At 35.6% G+C, this 8,012-nt stretch overlaps 1 pseudogene; it reads right to left on the bottom strand.

Annotated features, from left to right (window-relative positions):
* Positions 1-4,257: 4,257 nt before the first annotated feature.
* On the bottom strand, positions 4,258-7,106 carry LOC149563468 (cysteine-rich receptor-like protein kinase 15; annotated as a pseudogene).
* Between the last annotated feature and the right edge of the window lie 906 nt (positions 7,107-8,012).

Here is an 8,012-nt window from a genome sequence, read left to right as displayed (position 1 = left end):
TGAGAGTTTAGGGTCGAGTGAGGGCGTACATTTTAACTTCTACCGCATTGCCTTGCCGCTTGTTTTGGAATTAGAACGATATAATATTTGAGTCTTGAGCGATGCTTCAACATGAAGCTTCTGCGAATTATGAAAAACATGCACCGGAGGAGATACAAAGGAGCATCAATCTATTAGATTTATAGTCAAATGCATAATAAATGGTGGTCATGAAGTTGGTTATAGTATTCATGACATATATAGTTTGTGATCAGGTTGCACTAATCATGAAGATAAGACTGAGTTGGTGGTGGACCTACTTGACCATTTGGTTGATTCTATGGCATCTAACAGGAATTGGCCCTCCTCCTAAGATTCTAACAAAAGCCCAAACATACTACCGCATCAAACTTATATGTTTAATTAGAAGAATGGGGAAGGAAAGCCACAGAAATTGGAAAAATATTTATTTTCTTGAACTTTTTGCCGGCCAATTCGCTTTCCACGTTACACGCACTTTTTGGCTGACGCGTTTTGTAGATTGAAAATGATATATTCGAATACAATGCAACACCTTTAGGAAATTTTCCTCGCTCGCCTGCTCAGATTTGACATAATGTGCATCCTTCTCCTCAGAAACCACGTAATGGTTAACTTAGATAAGAACTTTCGTTTGTGGGGCACCCGGACAAGTAAAGTTGAAATTAAACATGTTATAGGATTCCACGAAAGGGGGAGTTGTCTCAAAACATCATTTTAAAATCAACGATCATATTCATTAATATAGGATACAAGATGATTGCAGTAATCTCAATGATTAATTTCAAAATATGATAATATGCCATTCCTGACAAGTGTAGTCCTTTAGAATATTTTATTACATTTGTTGTTGAGTGTTTTCAGAATGTGAAAGTCCAATATGAAATTCTTTTCTCACCGTGTGATAAATGTAGTCCTTTCCAAAAAAATTTTGTATGGGACATGTTTGATCTGCATCTTTAAAAAAACACGCATTTATCTCAACCAACTGCCATAATCCTATATGGGTTTAGATTATGGAAAATGTAGCGGCGTTCTTTGTTTTCCTGACTGTTGAGTTAACGGCTGTTTTGGTGGTCGGTTCTATGAATTCTCTGGCGGCTTCTTATGGAGAAAATGGGCGGACGCTCTGCGGATTGAACGCCGATGGTTCGCATTTTGTGACTCGCTTTGGAAGCGATGCGGCGATCGTGTACGGAGCACCTCTCAGAAAGGCGTTCACAGGGCTGACTGGCGGCGATGGATTTGTGTGCTGATTGGAGGGCTCCGGGCAGCCGTATTGCTGGGGAAACAACGTGTATGTTCAGATGGGAGTGCCGTCAACCGCAGCAGAATATGTTGAAATCAGTGCTGGTGATCACCATTTGTGCGCTTTGAGGAACTGGGACTGGATCGTATATTTTAAAATGTGGAATCTTTCCTAAAATCATCTTCTTTAGCTAGTCTTAGCTGGTGGATGGGAAATCAACAAAATATAGGCAAGTATAAATGCTTCTCATTATCATAATTAATGTTCTGTCATTATTATTCGAACAAAAATAGTCTGGCCTAGAATTACGAGGGCCTTCAATGGAACCCAGAAATTTGCTTTCATAGTTCTCTTTTATATTATATATTTCTCCCCTACTCTAAAGTTATTACTAAACTTGGGTGCAACTATTGAAGTAGTTAAAAATCATTTCGAAATCGTTGAATTGTTAATAAATTAAGTAGAACTAATTAAATACTTGTTAAAAATTATTTGTTTGCGTTCCCACCGTCAGTTAGGCTCAATATGATTTATGCTCTGCGTGTCAATCACATTGTATATCGAGTGAGGGAAGCGCAATGGAGAAGGATGTTTGGGGTTACTTCTTGACGAATATTCAAAACCTGGCATTCGCGTCCATAGCACTTTGTCTATTTTAGCTGTGTAATAGCACTCGATCTATGGGGAAGCTTTAAGAAGAGAACGTACTGGATCCCGGGGAAGTATTTGGTTCTGTGTGCGCTGACAATTGAGGCTCTGTCATACTTGGACGTGGCGTCTGTGAGCCTTTCGGACAACCCAAACATATGGGGCATGTCAATGGTGCTTGGCAATCATCTCCTCATTGAGAGTGGAAGACTCATAATATGTGTGTTTATAGGGTATCTGCTGCCGGGAATGGCCGCGTTTGGGTCTAGAGACCAGTGGGGAGATATTCTTGCCTTGGCCATCAATTTGTTGAGCAATATCGCCTCTGAGCTCTACTTTCTATACGCACAACAAATTTGGTGTTAGATGTGATAATATTTTATCCAATTTTGATGTTTATTTTCGTGAGGATCTAAATGCATGGTGGATTACTGTATAATTCTTATTATAGCACTAGCTCTCCTTACTGCGATTGCACTAAGAAGACTTATATTTTTAATGTGTGTCTATGGAGAATTTTTTTTTATCATAAAGGACATAATTTTCCCACATTATTCGGCCAAACTCAAAACTAATTACCAAATTCATGAGTGTTGTGATCTTAGATTCTATTCTTTTACAGTTGACTACAAAACAGTAAAAATAGTTCATTGAGCATGTCTTAATTAACAGCGAATGCAACACATTTTATATACGCACTGGCTCTTCATTCTATTTGGTTTCCAATATATTTTTCAAATGTTCAGCTACCAAATGATGTTTAAAAGAACATTTTTATTTGCTACTTATAATCCACACACAATTCCATACAACATTTGGGCACAGTTATAATTTTTTTTTCATTAAAACTTAAATCTTCAAAAATTGAAACATATAATAATGCAAATCATGTTTCTCACCTTGTCCAACTATGCCCATTCCTATATTTGCATTTGTTAAATTTACACACCTCACTTGATACTTTATTAATTAATACCATTTGATTGTTGATTGGATTGCTTTGAACTTTTGTTTATTTCTCGAAAATAAATAAATATGTCTTCTATACCTTCATTGTTACAATTTAATGACAGATTTACAATTTCTTACTAATCATATTTCCTTGCTGACATTCAAATGTGTCTTTTGACTATTGCTTGTGTTATGTTTCTTTATGGAAAAAATAGGCAATGCTAAACCTGGATACGACAGATCCATAAAAAGATGTTTGTGTGCCACATAAACTTTTGTACTTATGTTTGTTCAAATATATGCAATAAAAATAAATGTTTATCATATTATTCATTACCAACATTTTAAACTTAACATAATTTTCTTCGGTATCCTTATTGCAACCTTAGGTGCAATTGCTAGTTATTATTCGAAAGGTGTTTATGTGAAATGGACTTTACTAAGTTTGTCTATCAACAGCTTGCAATGTGGGAAAAGGATAGGCGAGAGTCAAGACGATTGAAGGCTATACAGTCGTCTGACGATGTCCACCGCTTTTTCATCATTTCATTACTGGTGATGACATTGATGTATATGTCATTTGTCCACGCCTTCTCACAGGTTTTTCATTGTTTTTTGTCCATTCTTTTTATTCGTACGCTGACCTCATAGTTGTACAATCGTCATGTGGGGCCCTGTGCCGTTAAACCCGAATTCTCGTATTTATGCCTATGTCTACGTTTGCATTTTTTTTTACCATTGGAGATTTTCTGTCCACAGTTGGAAGGAATCTATGAGTCACCTTAAGAATAGGCATGGAGAATACAACCCATGTTGTAATGTTGGTATTCCTTCTGTATATCACATTAATTATGCTCTTAGGCCCCGTTTGGTTGCTGGCATAGGAATAGAAAATTAGAATAGAAAATGGGAATGGGAATGGAAAGGAGGAATGGGAATAGAAATAGACAATTCCAATCATGTTTGGTGCACTTGGAATTCGACTGGAATATGTTAATCTATTGTTTGGTTGTACAAAAATAGAATAGGAATAAGGTTAAGTTTTGTATTTTTTTAAACATTTTTCCTAATTTTTTTTTAATTTATTTTTTTTAGTTAATTCATTTTCATTTTCATTTTTTTAAACAAATAGATATAATTTTTAAAAATGTTATAAAAAAAAAAAATTAATAAAAAATATTTTTTAATGGAAAATCGGAATGGGAATGGAAATGGCCTATTCCAATAACAAATATTTTTGGGCATGGACATATGCTCATTTTAGGGGCAAAATTGGAATATGTCTTCCTATTCTCTATTCCAATTGAGCTTACCAAACAACGAATATAAAACATATTCTAATTTCGTTTTCCTATTCCACCCATATTCCGGCAACCAAACGGAGCCTAAATGTCAATACCTACCTTATCTTGGCCCCATGTTAGTGACGGAGGTTTCATTTACCGATGGAACGCCCAACGCAGAAGAAGCGGTGGTTCCAGATGTCTGCGAGTCTTCAAATGTGGGTGTCTCCTTTCCGTGCCTTACTAATTCTAGTCCTTTACTTGAATCCGAGCCACTTAAAAACGCCGGCTTTGATGGAACTGGCAATGTCACCGAATTGCTCAATATCATCGGAACAACTTTGGACATAAGTGGACGAACTGTGGCATCAGCTTGTACACACAAAAGTGCCACATGAATGCATCGTACCACAAGATCCTATGAGCACCTCTCTCTTAATGTTGGCTCAACCATAGTTATCACATCTCCTCCTCTATAAACTCTCCATGCCTGTATAAATCACAAATTATATCTGTCAGTATCTGTCAGTTTTGAGATTGTTTGAACATAATACATTAAGATTTGATTCCTAAGCTAAAAGTGTTAAATAGTCAAAGTTGACTTATATTTTCAAGCTTAATTTATTCCTTAGTGCCGTCAGTTTTAAGTTTGATATCTGGAATTGAAATCCATTATTGAAAACAAACATATAGTGGTAGATTGATTTGGTACCCATTCCAACAGATTCTGCATCCCCTGGTCTAAATGAATATCTAAGTTTTTCCTTCCGCTGACAATCTCAAGCACTAGCACACCAAAGCTATAAACATCAGCTTTAACTGACAGTTGTCCTCGCATTGCATACTCTGGAGCCATGTAACCTCTGCCTCACAAATAAACCCCACTTAGAAAAATTGAAAAATAATTTTAAACAATTTCAATCATCATTGGGGTCCTTACATTGTGCCCGCAATTCTTGTTTGGATTTGTGTTTCATCTTCTGGGAAAATTCTGGCTAAACCGAAGTCAGCTATTTTAGGATTAAATTTGTCATCAAGCAAAATATTGCTTGTTTTAATATCCCTGTGAATGATTTTCACCTGTGAATCTTCATGAAGATAGAGAAGACCCCGAGCAATTTCAGTGATGATGTTATAGCGTTGTTGCCAATCTAGCTGTCTTCGCTTTTCTGGATCTCTAATCCCAATTCTATCCATCATTCTTCAAAGCATCACATGCTAAGGAAAAAAATTAAGCTTGGAAAAAATAAGTCAATTTTGACTATTTAACACTTTTAGTACTGAAATGAAGCTAAATGTATAATGTTTAAACTATGACTCTGCAAAATAATATTATATTATATGTAATAAATAAAGAGAGAACATAACTCACCAAAGAGAAAAGTATCCAGGCTCTTATTGGGAAGATATTCATAAATAAGCAACCGTTCATCTCCTTCTGTGCAACATCCTAACAGCTTCACAAGATTTCGGTGCTGAACATTAGATATTAGCTTCACTTCATTCATGAACTCCATTGTACCTTGGAAAGATTTTGCAGACAGCTTTTTGACTGCTATGTCCTTCCCGTCTCTATTTGTTCCCTGAAAGATCAAACCAGAATTAGAGCTCTGCATTTCTCTTAAAGAAATTTCCCCCTTAATAACCTTATGAACACAGTGTTGATTAAGGTCAAGGATACAATATAGCCCCACCCTGTATACACTTCCAAAGCCTCCCTCTCCAAGCTTGTTATTTTCATGAAAATTTTGTGTGGCTTCTGCCAATGTCCCTAAGCTCATGAGTAAATGTTGCTGGTCAGGTATGAGTAAACGAGATTCGGCAGAATACCCATGCCCCTCTGTGTAGGAAAGAAAATTATAAAAACTCAGAATTTTTTTGTTTAAAAACTAAACCCAACAGAGAACAAAAAAAATTGGACGCAGCACCTTCGTTGTGGGTGACTGGGCTCCTAAAAATGACAAATCTCACTCTTTTTCTCATTGCAATTAGACAAATACTCCCAAGATTAAGGGTACTTTTGACTGCTTCTCTGCAGTGCAGATTCTTTTCAATACAAGAATATCAGACATAGAATCCAACAAATATTAAAAGGAGGTGTTTGTGCTTACTCTTTGATTGGGTCTGTCCTGCTGTGGGAGGTGCAGAAGTTGTTGAAGTAGGTGGAGAAGATACAACTGTAGTGTTGAAAAATGAATATGACTCAAATCTGACCACGCAGTTTCCTAACAGACCCCGACCTCCTTGGTTCATAGAACAACAATCCTCCACAGTTTTTCTTGCTGTAAACAAACAATTCTTGCAATCATTGATAGATAAATATCTCCAACATTGAACGAGCCCATAGACATTTTTGGATGTGGAGTAGTTGGTCGTTCCCATGGCGAATCGCTTATTTGCAGGATCTAAAGCTAGATTGGACAAGTTGGAGAGAAGAATAGAGGTTTTGGCTTTGAAATCATCCATATTGCTCGTGTCGACTTCAATGGGATTCCACAGCTTTTTATATACGTTGGTATCGAGGGTTGAAATGAAATTAGAGTTGTCATAGCGCAAAAAACAGTCATCCATCAATATCATGCCACCTGTGGTGTTCGCGCAATGCTCCATGAGAGAAGTCTTTGCTGCTTGTGCACAGTCTGAGCATTTCTGTGCTGATAAGTTCCCAAAACACTGCAGAAGACCATAGATCTTGTTGGGTGTTTGACCATAGAAAGATTTGTTAAACCCCGAATTTAGAGATGTATTTGTAAATAGATCCGACATGACTCGGTTCAGATTAGCAGAATATGTACTGCTGTTGGCGTAAGTTGAATCATTGTTACAATTATGCCATCTGTAATCGGATTTCACAGAAGAAAAAATCATTACAAAGAAGAAAAGAAGAATAGAAAAGCAAGAGCTGCACCTCATTTTGTAGCTGAGATCAAATCCGTGTTGTGCAACCCAGTTAGAAGTAGAATTTGTGTTTCATGTCATCAATTTTAGCGATGAATTGAATGGGTTGATTGCAGCGTCAGTCAACTTTCATTCAAATCAAAAGCTGAAGCAGAAAAAGTCAGAGTCATTTTGGACGGCTGGCCTCACTAGTAAAATGTTTATTTATATTATATGTTCTATTAATAGGAAGGTCACCAGTACTATCTAGTTTGTCATTTTTTTATTGATTATTTATTAATAAATATAGGGTCTCTAGCTAATTTTCAAAGCATGCACATTTTGAATATTACGTTGTGTCATTTTGTTTTTGTTTTTTAACTAAATACATGCTTTCTAATTATTCTTCAAAGTACTCATCTATTTAAAAATAGAATATTTGAATATAAAAATGTTTTTAATTTTAAATTTCATTGTTTGAATTAAACAGTGATACTAAAAATATTATACAAATAGTTAAGTAAAAAATGAAAATAGTAGGAAAAAAAGTGAAGATCACAACTTTGATGTATTGAAATTGCAGGAACAAGTAAATGGGTAGGAAGGTAAGGGAGCTTGATGTCATCATGACATTTTTTTAAATACTATATTAAAATGTGAAGATAGCTTCATGTTAACATGATATTTCTAGTTGTCTTTTATTAACATTATATATTTACTATATATTGCAGGATTCATAGGTCACATTTACATTTGTTGCTTTAAGTATTTATGAATGTTTGAACTTATTATTTTCATTTTTATTTTGATTAAGTGTAGTAAAATTAAGGTATTGCCCAAATACAACTAGGCCTAAAGGAGTGCCCTAATAGTCCAAAAGCTACAGAGACACGTTAACAACACTATGATAATATAAAAAACTAGACACACACAAAACAGAGAATGTGTGCGAAATGGATATTCTTCGTAATTGCAATTGCATTGAC

This window comes from Cupressus sempervirens, chromosome 4, assembly GCF_028749045.1.
Source record: "Cupressus sempervirens isolate cs-2001-9-10 chromosome 4, ASM2874904v1, whole genome shotgun sequence".
In the NCBI taxonomy this organism is placed as follows: Eukaryota; Viridiplantae; Streptophyta; class Pinopsida; order Cupressales; family Cupressaceae; genus Cupressus; species Cupressus sempervirens.
The sequence above is the reverse complement of the archived record's forward strand: the minus strand, read 5'-3'. Positions and strand labels throughout refer to the sequence as shown.